The sequence below is a fragment of the Patella vulgata genome, chromosome 4 (genome assembly GCF_932274485.2).
Source record: "Patella vulgata chromosome 4, xgPatVulg1.2, whole genome shotgun sequence".
NCBI classification, from domain to species: domain Eukaryota; kingdom Metazoa; phylum Mollusca; class Gastropoda; family Patellidae; genus Patella; species Patella vulgata.
In genome coordinates, this window is record NC_065882.2 from 42,409,203 (window position 1) to 42,433,828 (window position 24,626).

Consider the following 24,626-nt stretch of genomic DNA (forward strand, 5'->3'; position numbering starts at 1 on the left):
CTGGCTAGCAGTAGTTCATGTTGTTTTTACCTAAAATGATTGTAAAATCATAAAATAAATAGAACATTTGTCGTTTTGTCGTGAATAACATATTTTATTTCATCTCGAAGCAAGAAAACGTTTATATTTCCACTCATGCTTCTCGATGAAATAAAATATGTTATTCACTCTAAAACGACAAATATCCTCTATGTACTTTATAGGGTACCTGAATAACAAAAAAAATCTTATTCAACCCCAAATCATCTATTCTTTTTTCATTGATCACAACCAATTATTGTTTGTACAGAAGTAAAATATTTTATATTTAACGTATAAAATATCTTACGCCCATACCAAAAATATAAATAAAATACCCAATTTGATGTAAAGCAGTATTTTTTCCCAAGTATATTCTTGAGTTGTTTTTAATTGTTTAATTCTCTTTCTTCGAATTGATGTGTTTGTTTTTTTGGGTTTTTTTTTGTTTAGGTCTTTTTGTTGTTGTTTTCTTGCTTGGGAGGGGGGAATTTTAGAAGATCAAAATTCGGAACGATGTTCCCTTTCATTGCAATATTGAAAATTATATTGCTTGGTAAATTCGATAAAACAAATCTATCAAAAATGAATATATTAGTGACAACCACATGTCGCTATGACACGCCATATTAGAGATAGTCTTCAATCCATTACATGTACACGCAATGATTTTTTAATGATTCACGTCTGCTAGATACAATAATTCAACACCACGTTGAAATGTAAAATGCCACATCACGGAATTTATTAGATTATTATTTCGTCTTTTAAATAAAATGTGTGAGTCTATGTTGGATTTAGAAGCGGTCGATTTCTTGTGTTTGTCGATTTCTGGCAGTTGACAAGGCGCTCATTGGCTGCTCAATCAGTTGCTTCGTGGCACTGAAGTTTCTTTAAAAGATGTAATGTTCTAATTCTCGTCCTTCAAGTTACTGAGCTTACAGCGATAACATACAGGTACAGTGTACAATTATAGTTGTTTTCAGTATGCAAGGAAACTTTTTGTCTCTTCATTCAATTAGTCGGATCATTTGTTCCTTCAAATTATGCCGTAAAAGAATGTATTTTTGTAAAAAAAAATATGAAAATCAAGACTTTGGCATATATATTTTTAGGTGTGTTCTGGCAACTTTAAGAATATATTTTACTATATTTTTATCGTTTTATTTTTCAGGATGACTCTCTTATTTGTGACTCTCGCTGCTTCTATTCTGGCCCTTGGAAATTGCGGAAATTTCACTATCACACAAGAGGCTTCAGTTAGTATTGAAATTAAAAACTTTGATGGCGAAGGAGAAGATTTCAGAGGTAAATTCACAATAGGTCTTTTTGGAGACTCAGTACCAATGACAGCACTTAACTTCGCTGGAATTTGCAAAGGATTCAAGAGAGGAAACAAAGGGGTAAGAAATTAATTAATGATAAAATTTTAATACAATTTTGTTTTCGAATAAAATAAATAACACAGAAATACTATATTTCAATTAATTGACGTTTTTGGGGGCTGTTTTTTGTTTTCTTCTTTTTTTTCGTGTTAGAAACGATACTTCCCGTAACAAATTATTTAATTAAACTCTGCTGAATTTGGAGTAAGCTATGTCCTATTAAACTGTTGGAATAAAGAGAGAGAAAATTATAAATGTGAAAAAAATTATACTTTAATAGAAAAGAACAAAAATAATCGTCAGCTATGTGAACTTTCCAAATTAATGAGAAAGGGATATTGGGTCTAAAAACGAAAAGGGATCTCTGGCATGTATTATACAAAACATAGAAATTTAGGAAATGTTCTAATGATCCCGTACTTAAGTTTATTATTACTTTCACAATAACGAAGACACTTAAAATCAATAAATTGTGCAAACGTGTAAAATGGGTAAAGGTCTATTATTAAGAGAAATATGTGACGTATAACATATCAATTTGAAAGCAGACGACAGATTGTGTGCCGACAAATCAATAAACTTTATAATATCATTATCAATACATTAAGATTTTGTCCCTCTTTAGTTACACGTTCAAATTTACACGTTGACATTTTGTTAAAACTGTATTAAAGAGAAACGACACTATAGGTCCTAATCATTATCATTTTAGGAAATTGAACACCATGTTTAAATAGAAAATTTATTTATTTATTTATTTATTTCAGCCTAAACTTCATTACAAAAACACCTTCTGTCACCGAGTGGTAAAAGACATGTTGGTCCAATGTGGTGACGTCACCATTGGTGATGGATCTGGCAGTAAGTATTTGTGTAACAATACATTTATTGTAATATTCCCCAGGGAATATTTTTACCCTTCACGGAGATTTATTGAAAACTCAAAAGGAATCTGAATTACATGATTAGACCAGTTATATGTTTATAATAACACCACTAATCCACAGTTTTTGTGATTGACGACATTAATCCCTTACTACAGAACAAATTGTTTATTGCCATTTCCTAATAGCGATATCGTTATTTTATATACAATTATATACAACCCTTTAATTTGAAACAAATAAATAAAGATGACAGTCATTACCCTGGCAATAATTTTACTGCTCAAGTGGCATTAATGTTTTGGTTTCGGATACGTTATGGCTTGCAATGACTTTAATTCATCTTCTCGATATTTATATATTTTCTTTAAATTCCAGGTAAATCAATCTTCGGAGATAAATTCAATGACGAAAACTTCATCATCAGCCACAGCAGTGCTGGTATTATTTCTATGGCTAATCATGGACAAGATACTAACGGATCACAATTCTTCCTCCTCTTCACTAGAGCTCGATACCTCGACAACAAACACGTCGCTTTCGGCAAAGTTGTTAAAGGATACGTAAGTGCTTTCCTTCATATTAAATCATTATCGAAATTGGGTTGGAGATTGTTTGTTTGTTTGTTTATTTTTAAAGGGATTTCCAATCTTAAATACAACCAATTAAAATCACTAATTGGCATCATTTTCGCAAAACGCCTTATTTACCAAATGTTGTGTTGTTCTCTTGAGCCCTAATAATAGATTAAATTATCAGAATAACTTCGACATTCTTGGGAACTTTTCTCGGCGACAACGGGATCGAACCCCGGATCACCTGGTTAATGAGCTAGCTCATTGAGCCACCGTGACTCCATTATTTACTAGAAGATGTTTATAATGGAAGCTATGACATATGTTTAGAGATATTTTTATGTAACGAAATATGTTTGATTTTTAATCACCGTCTTTATTTTCTCAATTTCAGGATGTAGTAGAAGCTATCAACGATTTAGGTTCAGAAAAAGACGGTTTAACACCACGACGACCCATCAAAATCACCGACTGTGTTCTTGAAGAAGTTGAAAAATACGATCTATCTAGAAAACAAATGTTTACTGATGATTTAGAAAAATAAACAGTTTATTTAATTTGTGAATTTTCTACCATCATAGTTCATTTCTGCGTGTTATTTTGAATTGTTATGTAGTCGTGTATAAAATGTTCTACAGACTTGTTTCGTTCAATCTACATCATGTCTACGTGTTTTTTAGTATTGTATTTTCTGCATTAATTTGTATTTATTTAGCTCATCAACTAGTGAACTGATGTTTACGTGAATACCGCGGCCAAATCTACTTAATTCAACTGTCATAGTTGTTATTTTATCGCCATGTATGTAGTCAACTATGTAATATAGTGTGCCCCCCCGCCCCTTTTTCATGTAATTTTTCTTGTAGAAGACATCTTGTAAGGATATTGTAATAAACAACCATTGTAAAAAAAAAGCTCATCCTGTTTTCCTTTTTATATTGTTACACGGCCTATGTTTCCTCCGATGGGACTTGATTTAATTATACAGTTCCATCAGAAGCCGGGACCGCCTGATTAGTAAGCTAGTGCCATACCAACCGAACCACCGTGGTTCTATATTCTAGCGCGAATGTAAAAATGCACCGTATCTGTAATCGAGGGTTACAGATGTCCAGTACCGGATCGGGGGGGGGGGGGGGCAAAGTTGGACAAATGTCCTGGGCCCCCCACATTTAGGGGCCCCCACAATTGGGTCATACTAATATTTTATCCTGGACGGAGCCAACCAGTACCTGGGCTGAGGGGGCGAGGATTGGGACCCTGGGCAGTAAGGGATATTGGGGACCCCGGGACTGGTAGGTACCAACAGATTTTCGGGAGCCCAGAGATCGGTTAGGCCCTAAAATTAACTAAATTACATAACTTAGAGGTTCTACCAATCAATATTACCTAACCAGTTCCGGGGACCCCATCTCGCGTTGTGATTTCTCGAAAAATCAGGGGCCATAATCCAGGAAGTTACAGTCGGATTTCAAAAGGAACCAAGATCTTAGTGTGTGATATATTCAAGGGCCATAATTCAGGAAGTTACGATCCGATATGCGCAAATATCGACATGAACCAAGATCAGTGTGATATAAACATGTATTTCAAGTTTCATCATAATTGGATCAAAATTGTGACCTCTAGAGGGTCCACAACCTTGATATACCAGATGGTTACAGTATTTGCGTACGAGGGGCGGCCATTTTGTCATACAGTTTTGGTCCGATTTTCACGAAATTCAAACTCAACCAACATTACGATGTGAAATGAAATAAAATGGGGTTTAACGTCCTACTGTTCTGCTCCTAAACCGGGCTAATGAAGACGGGCATACGCCATACAGAGTGCTATGAGGGAAATTTTGTCCGGGCAGCGGCGCTACGGCCTACTCTTATATCGAATTCCAACTGCCAAGGGATCTTTTACGTGCACGTCCATGTGTACACGGGACCTTGGTTTTTCGTTCCACCCGAACGACTAGACAGCTGTCCTTGTCAGGCCCTCCATCCTGCATCACTGACAAGGGGAAACCACGCCGGAAAATCTGAATGAACTTTCTCGGCCAATGCAGGGATCGAACCCCCGACCTCCAGACTATGGCGAGCCAGCGTCTTACCCACTTAGCCACGTGATCCCCACATTACGGTGTAACAGTGATATATTCGAACGTTTTTGTAAATCATATAATAATTGTGATCTCTAGAGGAACCACAAGCTAAAGGCGTGATTTTTCGTACAATCAGCGGACATAATTCAGGAAGCTACGATCCGATATGGGTAAACGTGATTTTTCGTACAATCAGGGGCCATAATCCATGAAGTTCCGAGCCGATACATGCCAAAATCGAAAGGAACCGAGATCTTTTGAAGATAAACCTATATTTAAAGGTTCCTCAAAATTGTGACCTGTAGAGTGTCCACAAACAAATTTTGGACGGACGAACGGACAGGGGCGACGACAATATACGTCCACATGAAAATATTGGCGTATAAAAACATCAAGTGGCCAGTCATTTCAAAGATTTCGTTACATGCAGCGCAAATTGCGTTTAGGATTAATTAAAATCGTATATAACCTATGTGCATTACAAAGTTTTCAGAATAGGCAAACGTATGTTTAACGTTCTGCACCACTGACAAGGAGTGCACATTGGAAAATCCCGGGTAATTTCTCTGTTAATACCGGGATCGAACCCCAGACACCATTGTCAGTAAGCCAGAACCCTTTTCATGGAGTCACCGTGAATCACAACACAGAAAACCAATCTTTCCGAGTTCTATTCCAAGAATTATTAAATCAAATGTTCAGACGTTCACAAACCATTATAAAAGAAGGGGGGGGGGGGGTAGGTTTGGTGGCTGAATGGTCTAACGCGTGTGCTTCAGATAATAAGGTCTGCCACTGAGTCAAGTGCGTGGTTTCGATTACACACTTGTACGTGACAAGCTCGTGGGGTTTCTCCGGTTTATATATTTATCGCGATGATAATTGTTACCTTTATATTAGAAAATAACATTTTAAGACATACTTAAACAAAAAAAATTAAAACAAAAAAACCCCCAAAAAACAAAAACAAACACTATTAACGTAAACATAATAGAATGTCGCACACTAGGCTAACCGAGAACACGCTGAAAAGGGTACGTCCACTTTGTATCAAAAAGTATTCAAGCCAGATTTGGTGGCAAAATGATTTTTTATTTCACAGAATCAAGGGATAAATGAACAACGGGACTGCAAAATTTCAGAAGCCTCCTATGTTGCATTTTCGAGATATATTACCGTAAAAACATACTAAAAATTTGGGAAATCGGGTTAGGTTAGGCTCCATGCAGACACAATGACTTTTAAACTAGCTTTGGTGGCTCCAAGATGTTTATATCTCCACTTTAACAGATAACTTGGGTATGCATCATAAAAACGTTAATGAACTTTGGCATGTTTATACACAAGTTCATTAACTTTTATGCTGCATTATCGAGTTATATCACAGAAAACTTAATAACACCTGGATTCAAGACCAAGTGTTGGAGTTGAATAAGTAAAGGGTATGTATGGGCTTTGGTGGCTAAATATTTTTATTTCACAGAATCAACTACACTGTAAAAAATATCCATTTTTGATGTGGCCGAATTCCGTAGTTTAACACCTTTTTTCTGTTAATCGAAGGATTTTTTGGTAAAATTGTGTTAAAAGCATGAATTATTTCTTCAAATTACGTGTTTTATATATTTCTGTGGAATATTCAGTATTTAACAGGAACTTTCCGTGAAATTTAGGGATAAAATGTTTTATTCCCTTCTATAATGGACTTAATCCTGTTATTTTACGGAATAAACGGTGGAATGACAAGGAAGTTCCGTGAAATTTAGGGATAAAATGTTTTATTCCGTTCTGTAATGGACTTAATTCTGTTATTTTATGGGATAAGCGGTACAACGATAAGTAATCATATACATATATAATCATTTATAATAATGATCATGTTATAGTATTCATTTCAATGGATTAACCATAATATGAAGAATCATATTTTGTAACGTTTGGTATATTAATTGAAATGTATATCTAATTTCCATTATTTATAAGATCTATAAAGTGTATTGTTATTCGTCATAAGGAAATCAGATTGTAAGTATTTTCATAAATATGTAAAAATATGTTTTAATGCCTCGTGTGGTAAGGTTGTAATATCTGGTAATCAAGCAGGCTTAAATCCAGAGAGTACAACCCGTTGGCCAGTGTAAGTCAGGTTGTCTCTATAGCAGAGTCTACCACTAAAAGCCTCCAACGAGTGACGGGTTGTGATACCTTGCTCTCGATTCATAAATTAGCGAAAAGAGATTATGTTTAAAAATTATCTGCGATATCACTTCGGTGGAAGCGGACGTTAGATAAAGCTATTTGACGCACGGGTATAAAGTCAATGGTTAATTCAATGAAATTTTTATCATCTTCATGCTCAGGAAAGAAAATTTACCAGGATTTTTTTTTCTGAATTTGAAAATGGAATTTATGTTAATTGAAGGAATTTCTGTAAATTACAGGAAAAACAAAAAGGGATAAAATTTTCCTGGTAATTTTTGTTTCCGGAATTTTTTACGTTTTTTCACGGAAATTTTTGTTACAGTGTACGAGACTGCAAAATTGTAGAAGCTTCCTATATTGTATTTTCGAGATATATTTCCGTAAACATGCTAAAAATATGGGAGAATCGGGTTAGGGTAGGCCCATGCGCACAAAGTAACTTCTAAACTGGCTTTGGTGGCTCGACGTAGTTTATATCTCCACATTAAAAGATGACTTAGGTATGAACATGCCAAAGTTCATTAACTTTCTATGCTGCATTATCCAGTTATATTCTTGTGTTTGTCGATTTCTGGCAAACTGTCTCAATGACATTTAGTACTGAGCGACATTTCGACTAGGCTTCTCTAGTCATTATCAAGCTCAATCTGTTTCACAGAGAATTACGAGTCTCGTATAATATCTCTGTCATAGATGACTGCCTTAACACGTGCTGTCACAGCACGCGGTGTGAATCATTGGCTGAATGGCGCGTGCATTGTTTACATAAGACATAACTGCTTCGGAGAGAATGCTGCATTTTAGTCATTTTAATACCCATTTACACTAAATCGGAAATAATTTTTAACTACAAATACGTCAAACGCCTTTATTTATTTTTCCAATATATACAAAAAATGTTTTAGAATTTAATTTGTCGCAGGAAAAAAGTTAATATTTCTAGCTCATTAAGCCGCACCAATGTCATCCTTATCAGTGATTGTCGCGGCCAACCAAATATTCACTGCGGATCAGTGTGTATCAAGCTATGATAAAAAATGAAAATATGACAGGACAATAATAATATACATGTATATTCTTGTGTTTGTTGATTTCTGGTATTTGACAAGGCGCTCATTGGCTGTTCAATCAGTTGCTTCGTGGCACTGAAGTTTCTTTAAAAGATGTAATTTTCTAATACTCGTCCTTCAAGTTACTGAGCTTACAGCGATAACATACAGGTACAGTGTACAATTATAGTTGTTTTAGTATGCAGGGAAACTTTCGTCATTCAATTAGTCGGATCATTTGTTCCTTCAAATTATGCCGTAAAAGAATGTATTTTTGTAAAAAAAAATATGAAAATCAAGACTTTGGCATATATATTTTTAGGTGTGTTCTGGCAACTTTAAGAATATATTTTACTATATTTTTATTTTTCAGGATGGCTCTCTTATTTGTGGCTCTCGTTGCTTCTATTCTGGCTCTTGGAAATTGTGGAAATTTCACTATCACACAAGAGGCTTCAGTTAGTATCGAAATTAAAAACTTTGATGGCGAAGGAGAAGATTTCAGAGGTAAATTCACAATAGGTCTTTTTGGAGACTCAGTACCAATGACAGCACTTAACTTCGCTGGAATTTGCAAAGGATTCAAGAGAGGAAACAAAGGGGTAAGAAATTAATTAATGATAACATTTTAATACAATTTTGTTTTCAAATAAAACAAATAACACAGAAATATTAAACTTTTGGAATAAAGAGAGAGAAAATTATAAATGTGAAATAAATTTTACTTTAATAGAAAAGAACAAAAATAATCGTCAGCTATGTGAACTTTCCAAATTAATAAGAAAGGGATATTGGGTCTAAAAACGAAAAGGGATCTCTGGCATGTATTATACAAAACATAGAAATTTAGGAAATGTTCTAATGATCCCGTACTTAAGTTTATTATTACTTTCACAATAACGAAGGCACTTAAAATCTATAAATTGGGCAAACGTGTAAAATGGGTAAAAGCCAATTATAAAAGAGAAATATGTGACGTATATTAACAATTTGAAAGCAGACGACAGATTGTGTGCCGACAAATCAATAAACTTTATAATATCATTATCAATACATTAACATTTAGTCCCTCTTTAGTTACACGTTCAAATTTACACGTTGACATTTTGTTAAAACTGTATTAAAGAGAAACGACACTATAGGTCCTAATCATTATCATTTTAGGAAATTGAACACCATGTTTAAATAGAAAATTTATTTATTTATTTATTTATTTCAGCCTAAACTTCATTACAAAAACACCTTCTGTCACCGAGTGGTAAAAGATATGTTGGTCCAATGTGGTGACGTCACCATTGGTGATGGATCTGGCAGTAAGTATTTGTATAACAATACATTTATTGTAATATTCCCCAGGGAATATTTTTACCCTTCACGGAGATTTATTGAAAACTCAAAAGGAATCTGAATTACATGATTAGACCAGTTATATGTTTATAATAACACCACTAATCCACAGTTTTTGTGATTAACGACATTAATCCCTTACTACAGAACAAATTGTTTATTGCCATTTCCTAATAGCGATATCGTTATTTTATATACAATTATATACAACCCTTTAATTTGAAACAAATAAATAAAGATGACAGTCATTACCCTGGCAATAATTTTACTGCTCAAGTGGCATTAATGTTTTGGTTTCGGATACGTTATGGCTTGCAATGACTTTAATTCATCTTCTCGATATTTATATATTTTCTTTAAATTCCAGGTAAATCAATCTTCGGAGATAAATTCAATGACGAAAACTTCATCATCAGCCACAGCAGTGCTGGTATTATTTCTATGGCTAATCATGGACAAGACACTAACGGATCACAATTCTTCCTCCTCTTCACTAGAGCTCGATACCTCGACAACAAACACGTCGCTTTCGGCAAAATTGTTAAAGGATACGTAAGTGCTTTCCTTCATATTAAATCATTATCGAAATTGGGTTGGATTAAAATCACTAATTGGCATCATTTTTGCAAAACGCCTTATTTACCAAATGTTGTGTTGTTCTCTTGAGCCCTAATAATAGATTAAATTATCAGAATAACTTCGACATTCTTGGGAGCTTTTCTCGGCGACAACGGGATCGAACCCCGGATCACCTGGTTAATGAGTTAGCTCCTTGAGTCACCGTGACTCCATTATTTACTAGAAGATGTTTACAATGGAAGCTATGACATATGTTTAGAGATATTTTTATGTAACGAAATATGTTTGATTTTTAATCACCGTCTTTATTTTCTCAAATTCAGGATGTAGTAGAAACTATCAACGATTTAGGTTCAGAAAAAGACGGTTTAACACCACGACGACCCATCAAAATCACCGACTGTGTTCTTGAAGAAGTTGAAAAATACGATCTATCTAGAAAACAAATGTTTACTGATGATCTTGAAAAATAAACAGTTTATTTAATTTGTGAATTTTCTACCATCATAGTTCATTTCTGCGTGTTATTTTGAATTGTTATGTAGTCGTGTATAAAATGTTCTACAGACTTGTTTCGTTCAATCTACATCATGTCTACGTGTTTTTTAGTATTGTATTTTCTGCATTAATTTGTATTTATTTAGCTCATCAACTAGTGAACTGATGTTTACGTGAATACCGCGGCCAAATCTACTTAATTCAACTTTCATAGTTAATTGTTATTTTATCGCCATGTATGTCGTCTACTATGTAATATAGTGTGTCCCCACGCCCCTTTTTTCATGTAATTTTTCTTGTAGAAGACATCTTGTAAGGATATTGTAATAAAAAACCATTGTAAAAAGAAAGCTCATCCCGTTTTCCTTTTATATTGTAACAAGGCCTATGTTTCCTCCGATGGGACTTGATTTAATTATACAGTTCCATCAGAAGCAGGGACCGCCTGATGGAACCGCCGCGCGAATGTAAAAATGCACCGTATCTGTGATCGAGGGTTACAGAAGTCCAGTACCGGATCGGGGGGGGGGGGGGCAAAGTGGGACAAATGTCCCGGGCCCCCCACATTAAAGGGGACCCCATCATTATGGGTCATACTAATATTTTATCCCGGAAGGAGCCAACCAGTACCTGAGCTGAGGGGGAGAGGATTGGGGCCCTGGGCAGTAAGGGATATTGGGGACCCCGGGACTGGTAGGTACCAACAGATATTCGGGGGCCCAGAGATCGGTTAGGCCCTAAAACTAACTAAATTACATAACTTAGAGGTTCTACCAATCAATGGGTCCTAACCAGTTCCGGGGACCCCATCCCGCGATGTGATTGCTGGGGCCCAACCAGTCCCGGGAAATTAACGTAATCATAGTATAGTAGTTCAGACAAATGTATAAATGCCTAAATTTTACGCCAAAACATCCTTCACATTGCCTTGGTATTATGGAAATAGCATTTTCAGCTCATTGTTTGTCCCCCTAATGGCCCGAAAACACCCCAGGCACTCAAGGTGATATAACCGAACGTTTTTAAATCGGATAATAATTGTGACCTCTGGAGGGACCACAGGCTAAAACGTGATTTTTCGTACAATCAGCGGCCATAATTCAGGAAGCTACGATCCGATATGCAGGAACAAATATCTTTGGATTATAAACCTCTAGAGTGTCCACAAGCTAAAAACGTGATTTTTCGTACAATCAGGGGCCATGATTCATGAAGTACCGATCAGATACATGCCAATATCGAAAGGAACCGAGATCTTTTGGAGATAAACCTATATTTGAAGTTTCCTCAAAATCGGATAAGAATTGTGACCTGAAGAGTGTCCACAAACAAATTGTGGACGGACGTACGGACGAACGGACAGGGGCGACGACAATATACGTCCACATGAAAATATTGGCGTATAAAATCATCAAGTGGCCAGTCATTTCAAAGATTTCGTTACAAGCAGCGCAAATTGCGTTTGGGATTAATTAAAATCGTATATAACCTACGTGCATTACAAAGTTTTCAGAATAGGCAAACGTATGTTTAACGTTCTGCACCACTGACAAGGAGTGCACATTGGAAAATCCCGGGGAATTTCTCTGTTAACACCGGGATCGAACCCTAGACACCATTGTTAGTGAGCCAGAACCTTTTTCATGGAGCCACCGTGATTCACAACACAGAAAACCAATCTTTCCGAGTTCTATTCCAATGTTCAGACGTTCAAAACCATTATAAAAGAAGGGGGGGGGGGGGGTAGGTTTGGTGGCTGAATGGTCTAACGCGTGTGCTTCAGATAATAAGGTCTGTCACTGAGTCAAGTGCGTGGTTTCGATTACACACTTGTACGTGACAATCTCATGAGGTTTCTCCGGTTTATATATTTATCGCGATAATAATTGTTACCTTTATATTAGAAAATAACATTAAAATTTTAAGACATACTTAAACAAAAAAAACCAATCCCCCCCCCCCCCCCCAAAAAAAAAAAAACCCAAAAGACAAAAACATGTCGCACACTAGGCTAACCGAGAACACGCTGAAAAGGGTACGTCCACTTTGCATCAAAAAGTATTCAAGTCAGCTTTGGTGGCAAAATGATTTTTTTATTTCACAGAATCAAGGGATGAATGAACTACGAGACTGTAAAATTTCAGAAGCCTCCTATGTTGCATTTTCGAGATATATTACCGTAAACACTAAAAATTTGGGGAATCGGGTTAGGGTAGGCTCCATGGCCATGCAGACACGATGACTTTTAAACTAGCTTTGGTGGCTCCAAGATGTTTATATCTCCACTTTAACAGATAACTTAGGTATGAACATGTCAAAGTTCATTAACTTTCTATGCTGCATTATCCAGTTATATTCTTGTGTTTGTCGATTTCTGGCAAACTGTCTCAATGGCATTTAGTAATTGAACTAGAGTATACAGGTCACAATTCTCTAGAATACAATAACATGTACTGCTTATTACTGAGCGACGTTTCGACTAGGCTTCTCTAGTCATTATCAAGCTATGATAAAAAAATTAAAATATGACAGGACAATATACATGTATATTCTTGTGTTTGTCGATTTCTGGCAGTTGACAAGGCGCTCATTGGCTGTTCAATCAGTTGCTTCGTGGCACTAATGTTTCTTTAAAAGATGTAATGTTCTAATTCTCGTCCTTCAAGTTACTGAGCTTACAGCGATAACATACAGGTACAGTGTACAATTATAGTTGTTTTCAGTATGCAAGGAAACTTTTTGTCTCTTCATTCAATTAGTCGGATCATTTGTTCCTTCAAATTATGCCGTAAAAGAATTTATTTTTGTAACAGAAAATATGAAAATCAAGACTTCGGCATATATATTTTTAGGTGTGTTCTGGCAACTTTAAGAATATATTTTACTATATTTTTATTTTTTTATTTTTCAGGATGGCTCTCTTATTTGTGACTCTCGCTGCTTCTATTCTGACTCTTGGAAATTGCGGAAATTTCACTATCACACAAGAGGCTTCAGTTAGTATTGAAATTAAAAACTTTGATGGCGAAGGAGAAGATTTCAGAGGTAAATTCACAATAGGTCTTTTTGGAGACTCAGTACCAATGACAGCACTTAACTTCGCTGGAATTTGCAAAGGATTCAAGAGAGGAAACAAAGGGGTAAGAAATTAATTAATGATAAAATTTTAATACAATTTTGTTTTCAAATAAAACAAATAATGATAAAATTTTAATACAATTTTGTTTTCAAATAAAATAAATAACACAGTAATACTATATTTCAATTAATTCACGTTTTTGGTGGATGTTTTTTTTTCTTCTTTTTTTTGTGTTAGAAACGATACTTCCCGTAACAATTATTTAATTAAACTCTGCTGACCTTGGAGTAAGCTATGTTCTATTAAACTGTTGGAATAAAGAGAGAGAAAATTATAAATGTGAAATTTTTTTTTACTTTAATAGAAAAGAACAAAAATAATCGTCAGTTATGTGAACTTTCCAAATTAATGAGAAAGAGATATTGGGTCTAAAAAGCGAAAAGGGATCTCTGGCCTCGTGCATGACATGTATTATATAAAACATGAAGATCCCGTGACGTATAACATATCAATTTGAAAGCAGACGACAGATTGTGTGCCGACAAATCAATAAACTTTATAATATCATTATCAATACATTAAGAGATTGTCCCTCTTTAGTTACACGTTCAAATTTACACGTTGACATTTTGTTAAAACTGTATTAAAGAGAAACGACACTATAGGTCCTAATCATTATCATTTTAGGAAATTGAACACCATGTTTAAATAGAAAATTTATTTATTTATTTATTTATTTCAGCCTAAACTTCATTACAAAAACACCTTCTGTCACCGAGTGGTAAAAGACATGTTAGTCCAATGTGGTGACGTCACCATTGGTGATGGATCTGGCAGTAAGTATTTGTGTAACAATACATTTATTGTAATATTCCCCAGGGAATATTTTTACCCTTCACGGAGATTTATTGAAAACTCAAATACATTTATTTTAATATTCCCCATGGGATATTTTTTACCCTTCACGGAGATTTATTGAAAACTCAAAAGGAATCTGAATTACATGATTAGACCAGTTATAATATGTTTATAATAACACCACTAATCCACAGTTTTTGTGATTAACGACATTAATCCCTTATTACAGAACAAATTGTTTATTGCCATTTCCTAATAGCGATATCGTTATTTTATAAATATTCCACACTCTACAATTATATACAACCCTTTAATTTGAAACAAATAAATAAAGATGACAGTCATTACTGCGATATCACCTCGGTGGAAGCGGACGTAAAATACAACTAACACTAACTATTACCCTGGCAATAATTTTACTGCTCAAGTGGCATTAATGTTTTGGTTTTGGATACGTTATGGCTTGCAATGATTTTATTTCATCTTATCGATATTTATATATTTTCTTTAAATTCCAGGTAAATCAATCTTCGGAGATAAATTCAATGACGAAAACTTCATCGTCAGCCACAGCAGTGCTGGTATTATTTCTATGGCTAATCATGGACAAGACACTAACGGATCACAATTCTTCATCCTCTTCACTAGAGCTCGATACCTCGACAACAAACACGTCGCTTTCGGCAAAGTTGTTAAAGGATACGTAAGTGCTTTCCTTCATTTTAAATCATTATCGAAATTGGGTTGGAGATTGTTTGTTTGTTTGTTTATTTTTAAAGGGATTTCCAATTTTAAATACAACCAATTACAATCACTAATTGGCATCATTTTCGCAAAACGCCTTATTTACCAAATGTTGTGTTGTTCTCTTGAGCCCTAATAATAGATTAAATTATCAGAATAACTTCGACATTCTGGGGAACTTTTCTCGGTTGACAACGGGATCGAACCCCGGATCACCTGGTTAATGGGCTAGCTCCTTTGAGTCACCGTGACTCCATTATTTACTAGAAGATGTTTACAATGGAAGCTATGACATATGTTTAGAGATATTTTTATGTAACGAAATATGTTTAATTTTTAATCACCGTCTTTATTTTCTCAATTTCAGGATGTAGTAGAAGCTATCAACGATTTAGGTTCAGAAAAAGACGGTTTAACACCACGACGACCCATCAAAATCACCGACTGTGTTCTTGAAGAAGTTGAAAAATACGATCTATCTAGAAAACAAATGTTTACTGATGATTTAGAAAAATAAACAGTTTAATTAATTTGTGAATTTTCTACCATCATAGTTCATTTCTGCGTGTTATTTTGAATTGTTATGTAGTCGTGTATAAAATGTTCTACAGACTTGTTTCGTTCAATCTACATCATGTCTACGTGTTTTTTAGTATTGTATTTTCTGCATTAATTTGTATTTATTTAGCTCATCAACTAGTGAACTGATGTTTACGTGAATACGGCGGCCAAATCTACTTAATTCAACTGTCATAGTTGTTATTTTATCGCCATGTATGTAGTCAACTATGTAATATAGTGTGTCCCCCGCCCCTTTTTCATGAAATTTTTCTTGTAGAAGACATCTTGTAAGGATATTGTAATATGTAGTCTACTATATATGTAATATAGTGTGTCCCCCCGCCCATTTTTCATGTAATTTTTCTTGTAGAAGACATCTTGTAAGGATATTGTAATAAACAACCATTGTAAAAAAAAAAAAAAAGCTCATCCTGTTTTCCTTTTATATTGTTACAAGGCCTATGTTTCCTCCGATGGGACTTGATTTATTTATACAATTACATTAGAAGCCGGGACCGCCTGATTAGTAAGCCAGTGCCATACCAACCGAACCACCGTGGTTCTATATTCTAGCGCGAATGTAATAATGCACCGTATCTGTGATCGAGGGTTACAGAATTCCAAACAATGGACAGAGAACGACCTAAAAAAATAATGTGACTTTTTGTACAATCAGGGGCCATAAATCCAGGACGATATGGTCCGATATGCGCGAATATCGAAAGGAATCGAGATCTTTGGGTTATGAACACGCATTTCAAGTTTCATCAAAATTGTGACCTCTAGGGTCCACAACCTTCGTATTACATACATACTTTTACACAATTTGCGTACAAAGAACGGCCATTTTGTTGGGCATTTTCATTTCAATTTTCCGTAATTCGAATTCAGCCTTCATTATGGTAGAATGGTGATATATTTAAACGGTTTTTAAAATCGGGAAAAAATTGTGACCTCTAGAGGATCCGCAAACTAAAAATGCGATTTTTCGAACAATCAGGAAGTTATATTCGGATACGCGAGATTATGAAAAGGAACCAAGATCTTAGTGTGTGACGGTGATATATTCAAGGGTCATAATATGCACGAATATCGAATATTTAAGTTTCATCAAAATCGGATGAAAACTGTGACCTCTAGAGAGTCCACAACCTTGATATACCATATTTCTTACACTACTAGCGTCTGAGGGGCGGTCATTTTGTCCGGCAGTTTTGGTCCGATTTTCACAAATTCAAAATTAGGGTGTAACGGTGATATAATGGGGCGGTTTTTTAAATCGGATAATAATTGTGACCTCTGGAGTGACCACAGGCTAAAAACGTGATTTTTCGTACAATCAGCCTCCATAATTCAGGAAGCTACGATCTGATATGTAGGAACCAATATCTTTGGGTTATAAACATGCATTGGAAGTTTTATCAAAGTCAGATGAAAATTGTGACCTCTAGAGTGTCCACAAGCTAAAAACGTGATTTTTTGTACAATCAGGGGCCATAATCTATGAAGTTTCGATCCGATACATGCCAATATCGAAAAGAACCGAGATCTTTTGGAGATAAACATATATTTAAAGTTTCCTCAAAATCGGATAAGAATTGTGACCTGTAGTCTGTAGAGTGTCCACAAACAAATTGTGGACGGACGGACGAACGGACAGGGGCGACGACAATATACGTCCACATGAAAATGTTGGCGTATAAAAACATCAAGTGGCCAGTCATTTCAAAGATTTCATTACAAGCAGCGCAAATTGCGTTTGGGATTAATTAAAATCGTATATAACCTATGTGCATTACAAAGTTTTCAGAATAGGCAAACGTATGTTTAACGTTCTGCACCACTGACAAGGAGTGCACACTGGAAAATCCCGGGTAATTTCTCTGTTAACACAGGAATCGAACCCCAGACACCATTGTCAGTGAGCCAGACCTTTTTCATGGAGCCACCGTGATTCAAAACAGAGAAAACCAATCTTTCCGAGTTCTATTCCAAGAATTATTAAATCAAATGTTCAGACGTTCAAAACCATTATAAAAGAAGGGGGGGGGGGTAGGTTTGGTGGCTGAATGGTCTAACGCGTGTGCTTCAGATAATAAGGTCTGTCACTGAGTCAAGTGCGTGGTTTCGATTACACACTTGTACGTGACAATCTCATGGGGTTTCCCCGGTTTATATATTTATCGCGATAATAATTGTTACCTTTATATTAGAAAATAACATTTTAAGACATACTTAAGCACCCCCCCCCCCCCCCAAAAAAAAAAAAAAAACCCAAAAAAAAACAACAAACATATATTACCGTAAACATACTAAATATTTGGGGAATCGGGTTAGGGTAGGCTCCATGCAGACACAATGACTTTTAAACTAGCTTTGGTGGCTCCAAGATGTTTATATCTCCACTTTAACAGATAACATGGGTATGCATCATAAAAACGTTAATGAACTTTGGCATGTTTATACACAAGTTCATTAACTTTTATGCTGCATTATCGAGTTATATCACCGAAAACTTAATAACACCTGGATTCAAGGCCAAGTGTTGGAGTTGAATAAGTAAAGGGTATGTATGGGCTTTGGTGGCTAAATATTTTTATTTCACAGAATCAAGTGATGAATAAACTACGAGACTGCAAAATTGTAGAAGCTTCCTATATTGTATTTTCGAGATATATTTCCGTAAACATGCTAAAAATATGGAAGAATCGGGTTAGGGTAGGCTCATGCGCACAAAGTAACTTCTAAACTGGCTTTGGTGGCTCGACGATGTTTATATCTCCATATTGAGGAGATAAACACCTCCTGTTTGGCATTTAGAGGGGTGTTATTGTCCTATAGACATGTCCTGAGATCAATTAGGACCCAATTGTTTAAGTGGCATTTAGTAACCGGATGAGTATAACACATGACACAATTATATGGAATACAAGTTACTTGAATGTTTTATTTCAGCGACGTTTGGACGAGGCCCCGGTCTGAACATTTGTAGAAACGTCGCTGAAATAAACTCTTCAAGTAACTTGTATTCCATATAATTGTGTCATGTGTCAAAATAGACTAGTTGAATAGTTTTGGGCTTTAAAAGTAGTTTTTCTGATGAACTTAATGTTCGGCCAGGTGTATAAAGATCTAATAGATATGAGAGGTAAACAGGAGCTAAATTATTTAAACATTTAAAAGAAAGTAATAAAATCTTAAAATCAATTCAATATTTAACAGGTAACCAGTATAAATTATATAAAACAGGAGTTATGTGGTCGTATTTCTTAATTAAAGTAACAAGTCTAGCTTCAGTATTCTGTACTTTTTGTAATTTATCTATCAGCTTAAAAGGTAAACCAACTAAAAGTGAATTAAAGTTATCTAATCGAAAAGTGACCAGAGAATTAACAAGTGATTTAGTATTTATGTATTTTACCTTTATTTCTGATAGTAAAATAGCACAGTTTACAAATATTATTTACTTGAGCTCCCATAAGCATAAAACTATTAAAGATTGCGCCAATATTACGGGAAGAATAAGATGACAATATATCACAATTACCAATTACAACAGGGGGGTTATCATGTGCAAATTTACCTAATAACAAATATTCGGTTTTATCATCATTCAATTTTAGAAAGTTCTTTGACACCCATTTTCTAATTTCACTAATACAGTTCTCAAGTTGCAATTTTGATAAATTGAAACAAGATGGACAATTAGGTGTAAATGAAATGTATAACTGAGTATCATCCGTATACAAATGAAAGTTGAGACCATATTTTCTGACAATATTACATAATAGTGACGTATAAAGGGTAAATAAACTCGGACAAAGAACAGAACCTTGAGTAACCCGAGATGACAAAACAGATTCAGACGACGATTTATAATTAACTAAAATACACTATTTTCTAGAACACGTGACATCAATTCTCATTTATTTGAGATTGTGTGTTACGAAAACGTGTGTCGATATATTGCCATATCTATCACAAGAAAACAACACATCTAATAGTTTATTTTCCAATCTTTATTTCAAAACATTCATATGATCATGGGTGGAAAAACAATCAGTCTAAAAAGGTTAACTTCTGCTAAGAATATCCTCTTGATCTAATGTATATATCTAACTACAAATTATGCAAAACACAGTTATTATGCAATAGACTCTTATTATAGAAATTAAAATTTCCAAACATTCTTCTCATAATAGATAGATAACTTTGTATTGCTTATGGAAGACCGGATCGGAATAAGTTCATTGGGACCCCATTTTTGTATGTAAAGGGGCGTTCGTATAGACTAAATAAAAACTTATGATAGGCTAGTGTTTAAATTATAATAACGAGTTACAATTAAGTACACGTACACAAAAATGATTCAAATTATCTACAAGGCATCTACATTGTTTATTCGACATCATCATCTGAGGCCATCTGTTTTGCTGATAATTCATATTTAGAGGGAATGCCGACTACACCAGAATCAATGATTCTAACTTTATTTATGAGTGTTCCTTTCAATGAAGATTTAACACTGCCAATCTTTCTTACGGCATCCTGCAAAATAATCAAAACATTGACATCCGTGAAGGAATAAAATACAAACTAGAGCAATCTGTGTAAGTACAATCTTACAGTAAGATTAGGGATATTGAAGGAGGTATAGATGTAACAGTTTTAGAAGGCAAAATATTTGTTTAAGTAATGATTCAATTCTAGATGAATTGAATAATATCAAGAATAATTCATTATTTTGAAAAAAAATAATAAATCAATATTATTTCCCCAAACCTCTTCAAACAGTACCAGCACTTTGTATACATATATTTATTTATTCAGCTTCTAGCATGATGTTACGAATTTTTCGTGTCTCTCTAATTCTGTCGTAATGTCGTTGTGGGGTTACGAAAAGGGGGCGTGATTCTACACTATCAATCACCATATAATTTTAAATATCATCATTTGTTACCACAATGACGGCTAGAATTGCCGCGTAACATTTGGGAAATGCCAAAATGTTTACGAAGCGATTCAGATCACAATACATTAAAAAGTAATACTGGAAATAAATACAAATTGCAATTGCAATAATTCTGGGATGCGGGTGTGAGTTACAAGAGTATCAGACTTTACTTTATTATTAGTAGAGTCAATATTGCTACTTTTGTCAGTACGCTACGTCCCCAAGACTTTTAGACCTTGATTGAACTATCGTGATAAACCCTGACATTAAATTTCAATATTGACGATTTCCCTCGCGTGGATTCAGATTTGTTAAAGTCATTAACATTCGGAAAACTTCGTCGAGCTGAGTAACAAGTTCGTATGCTAAAACTATAGAGACCATTAATATACTGTTAGCTACATTCTTGTATTTATATTATAAGATGCTTACCATGCCCTTAATGACTTTTCCAAAAGCAACATGTCGTCCGTTCAACCACCTTGATTTTTGAAGCAAAATAAAGAACTGAGATGCGTTTGAGTTTCGTCCATAGTTAGCCATAGAAACAATACCAGCAGATTGATGGCTGACAAGAAAGTTTTCATCATCAAACATTGGTCCGTATAAACTCATACCTTTAAAAAAATAATAATAACTTTATCTAAAAGGGGTAGACAAATTTAAATAAGAACAACATGAAAAAAATAAACAAATCTCACGACGCCGGTTTATTTTGTTTCATTGAGAGAGAGAAAAATAAACAAGCCAACTGAGGCTGATGTCCCCCGCCAAATTGAAAAAGTAATTAGATGACACACATTGTTTAATTGCATATTTATCTTTTTATAAAGCCTTAGTCATGGCATTGATGCAATAATATACGCCAAGTTTTGCAATTCTCACTGAATTAGAATCAAAATTGTCGAGTTCCAAAGTCTGTACCAATCAAATTGCTAATCATCGAACTTAGTTAAAGTATTCAAACTTAGTCAAGGTATTGATGTAATGATATATGGCAAGTTTCATCATTCTCACACAATTAGAATCAAAGTTGTCGAACTCCAAAGTCTCAACCAATCAAACTGCCCATCATCGAACTTAGTCATGGTAATGATGTACTGAAACGATACTCCCGAGTTTGATGTAATGAAACTATACACCAAATTTCACCATTCTCACTCAATTGAAATCAAAGTTATCATTTCCCAAAACATCGACGCAGAAAATGTTCATTATTTAGGTTAGTCAAGGTACTGATGTAATGAAACTATAGGAAATGCTCATTATCGAACTTAGTCAAGGTAATGATATACGCCAAGTTTCACCATTCTCACTCAATAACGTAGAATTAAAGTTGTCGAGCTACAAACTCTAGACCAATCAAACTGCTTATCACTTTTCTTAAGCTGAGGCGAAAATGCTCATTATCGACCTTAGTCAAGGTATTGACGCAATCAAATTGCGTATCTCTGCTTAGCCTAAGTAGAGAATGCTCATCATTGACCTCGGTGAAGGCATTCGACTATTAAACAGCTACACCAAGTTTGAAAATTCTAGCTCAATCAGAAGAAGAGTTATTGTGTCACAAAAAGTTTGACGGACAGACAGAGAGGCGGGGGGGGGGGGGGCAACTCACCCCATGACACCGGTTTATTTTGTTTCACTGGGAGTGAAAGAGAGGGAGAGTGAGGGAAGGAGAGGTAAAAGATCATTCGACACAAACTAGGTCATTTCTGGACTAACATGTGGTACAACTGTATTTGAATAATTCGTTTATGTGTAGGAGTCTAAGCAGTGTGATAACCCCCACATGTTTGAGCAGACGACCCTCTTGTCACGTTTTGGGATCTACACCATGCCATTTGACTTAATGGTAGACCTTATGATCTGCAGCGCACACGTTAGACCACTCAAACAACTAACACTCGGGTATACGCCTGAACGAATAAAAAGATCAAGTTCTATTTTGATAGTTCTGAAAATATTTCATTTTAATCTAACTCTTCTGGTATATTTCAAATAAGTTTTATAATCTCGGAAATATTTAGTTCTTTTCACAAGAACGGACATACATTATTTCCAAGCTACATTAATTAAGTATCTCTTACCGCCTTCGCCATAGTTATGGGTAACATCACCACCTTGGATCATGAAATCTGTTACTGCCCTGTGAAATGTTGTTCCACCATATTTGTATAAAATCTACAAATAGAATTAAATTTGAGATTACACATGAAATTAAATGCAATATTAGACATGAACTTAAATTCGATTTTTAACATAGGCCTTTATCGGCAAGTTGGCAAATGAACATTTGTTTACATTTATTTGAAGGTATTTGTTTGAATCGCTATCAGCTTTTTTATTACTCATCCACATACTTATAAACACATTCTTTACATCAATGTTTTAGTATTTAGTCGTGCATTCCTATTTGTAATAACTATTTTTTAAATAAGTCCAGTATATTTCCGGTGTTTGACACAGTTATAACAATCTAATATTTAGGTTGTGTGAAATTACTTAATGTATTATTGCTGAAAAAATGAAATTAAATGAAATGGGGTTTAACCTCCTACTGTTCTGCTCCTACTTGGCTAATGAAGACGGAGATGAAAAAAGAACTATTTCGAAAAGAATGGTCATTTAATAAGACAAAACATGCCTATTATCACGTCACGGAATTGGACAAAAATACGTCATAGGGAGTTTCAATAAAATTATAATGTAATATACGCTTTTATTAAATTTGATAATCTAATTCACGTATATAAAAATTTTAATAAAAGTGTATATAGAGAAATACTCAACTAAAAGTACGAATATATAGTTAACACATATTATGAAAGTTTTCATTCATAGTTTAATGGTGTGGACCTTGCTATTGATTTGACTTTACACGTGTCAGTATAGCTAATGTATACACGCAATCATAATAACCATCGAGCGAGTATACATGTACCTCTCGAGTATTCGATATTTTGAAATATTTTTTTTTAGCTACAATCTTTACTAAAAATAAATAGTTATGTATAAAACAAAGTTTTAAAAATATGTATACTACATGTTTGTGGTTGTGGTGCATTTATGACTATCGATTATGTACTTACACCTCGCTTTTTGAATCCTTTTGCTAATGTTATGAAGTTCAAAGCTGTCATGGGAACAAGATCACCAAAGATACCAATAACAATCCGACCTCCAAAATGGTTGTCAGGGCCAAAGTAATTTTCAATCTCTACATCCAAATATACTTCTTCGGTGACAATATATTGAACTTCATCTTTTACTTCTTCTTTCTCATCTTTTTTGGTTGGTCTTTTAGCTGATAATGCAGGAACTACTACTGCGCTTAATAAGCACAGGGTTAAGAGAACTGATTTGTAACCCATTTTCTTTCGATGGAACCTACAAATATTAAGAAAAATTAGATTATTTTAATTACAGTGTAAAGTTGCGCCGATTCACAGATTAATAATTTTGGAGTATCTCTACCTAGTTTTACAATGTTTGAAAGTATGGCAAAAAAAAGTTCAAAGACCTCGAATAAAAAAATTTAAACCTATAATTATTTGCTCTTCTTAATCAGATGTGTAACCTACCTTTGCAGAAGTAGAAAAGACCGAATCGTGGAAAGTCAACTTTAAGAATCAATGCCATTCCACATGAAAAATCGACATTTGGAAAAGGAGCCAATGAGATGCTGCCAACCTGTGAACACCGGTCGCTGACATGGCTTGTGACGTGTGAAATTGTTGAATATGTCTGTTGCTATACCGTAGAAGAAAGCTAGAATTACTATGACATTCAATATAGAAC

The 24,626-nt window shown here is 34.7% G+C and overlaps 4 long non-coding RNA genes across 5 annotated transcripts; 3 read left to right on the forward strand and 1 right to left on the reverse strand.

Moving 5' to 3' along the window:
• Nucleotides 1-819: 819 nt before the first annotated feature.
• Nucleotides 820-3,781, forward strand: LOC130012371 (uncharacterized). The gene is made up of 5 exons (XR_008787810.1): nt 820-975; nt 1,193-1,421; nt 2,171-2,264; nt 2,666-2,850; nt 3,257-3,781. It is a non-coding gene; the product is annotated as an uncharacterized LOC130012371 (long non-coding RNA).
• A 4,483-nt stretch (nt 3,782-8,264) lies between these two features.
• LOC130012372 (uncharacterized) lies at nt 8,265-10,928 on the forward strand. The gene is made up of 5 exons (XR_008787811.1): nt 8,265-8,376; nt 8,579-8,807; nt 9,425-9,518; nt 9,920-10,104; nt 10,455-10,928. It is a non-coding gene; the product is annotated as an uncharacterized LOC130012372 (long non-coding RNA).
• Nucleotides 10,929-13,234: 2,306 nt separating this feature from the next.
• On the forward strand, nt 13,235-15,840 carry LOC126819241 (uncharacterized). The gene is made up of 5 exons (XR_008787812.1): nt 13,235-13,323; nt 13,541-13,769; nt 14,451-14,544; nt 15,085-15,269; nt 15,678-15,840. It is a non-coding gene; the product is annotated as an uncharacterized LOC126819241 (long non-coding RNA).
• A 4,531-nt stretch (nt 15,841-20,371) lies between these two features.
• On the reverse strand, nt 20,372-24,538 carry LOC126819240 (uncharacterized). 2 transcript variants are annotated; one of them, XR_007679552.2, is made up of 5 exons: nt 24,410-24,538; nt 23,918-24,215; nt 22,916-23,009; nt 21,258-21,442; nt 20,372-20,419 (listed from the first exon to the last, which is right to left on the reverse strand). It is a non-coding gene; the product is annotated as an uncharacterized LOC126819240 (long non-coding RNA). The 2 variants fall into 2 exon arrangements; XR_007679553.1 differs by lacking the exon at nt 24,410-24,538 and adding an exon at nt 24,370-24,387.
• Between the last annotated feature and the right edge of the window lie 88 nt (nt 24,539-24,626).